Source organism: Octopus bimaculoides, chromosome 17, assembly GCF_001194135.2.
Source record: "Octopus bimaculoides isolate UCB-OBI-ISO-001 chromosome 17, ASM119413v2, whole genome shotgun sequence".
NCBI lineage: Eukaryota > Metazoa > Mollusca > Cephalopoda > Octopoda > Octopodidae > Octopus > Octopus bimaculoides.
The window spans coordinates 17,873,460-17,874,176 of record NC_068997.1 but is presented as its reverse complement, the minus strand read 5'-3'; the positions used below and the strand labels follow the sequence as shown (position 1 = coordinate 17,874,176).

At 32.4% G+C, this 717-nt stretch overlaps 1 long non-coding RNA gene across 2 annotated transcripts in view; it reads right to left on the bottom strand.

The window, feature by feature from the left end:
* The window catches only part of LOC128249663 (uncharacterized), a 123,007-nt gene extending 122,626 nt beyond the window's left edge, over positions 1 to 381 (bottom strand). For both annotated transcript variants that reach the window (XR_008265774.1, XR_008265773.1), the window contains exon 1: positions 261 to 381. This is a non-coding gene — a long non-coding RNA (uncharacterized LOC128249663). The remainder of the gene's footprint in view (positions 1 to 260) is intronic.
* Between the last annotated feature and the right edge of the window lie 336 nt (positions 382 to 717).

Here is a 717-nt window from a genome sequence, read left to right as displayed (position 1 = left end):
TATATGTATATGTATATATATACACATATATATATACGTAAATATCTTGTTTTCTCTTAATCATTCATTTACTATCTACCTGACTCACACACTCACTCACCCACTATTTTCGTCACAACACACACACACACACACACACGCACACACACAAACTGTCTCTCTCTCTCTCTCTCTCACTGAAATTTTCTACATTTCTCTTTCATTTTCATGCATTCATCCTTTCTGTTCCGCTATGGAAGAAGTAAGATGCAGTTACAAACCTTTTTAGCAGTTGGCGTTTAAAAACGGCTATTCCACTGTAGATAACTGCTGCCAGACTACAGCATCTTCATAGTTTATTCTGCAACACATCCTAACATGAATGCATAGCCAAGTAGCCTACTCGCCATATATAATGTAGCTTACATAAATAAGAATATGTATATTTGCTACCGTACATAAACATATATATTTATATATATGTATGCGAGTGTGCTTGTATTTTTGGCTTCTCTGTATGTATGTGTGTGTGTGTCTGCGTGTGTATGTGCATGTGTGTGACTATGTGGTTGTGCATATATATGTATATACACATATGTATGTATAAATATATAGATTATGTATATCTATATAAAGCTATGCAAATATATATATATTTATGTGTACATATGTCTACATCTATATATATACCTGTATATAAGAATGACAATTTGTTTTAGCCATACTTCGTATATATAT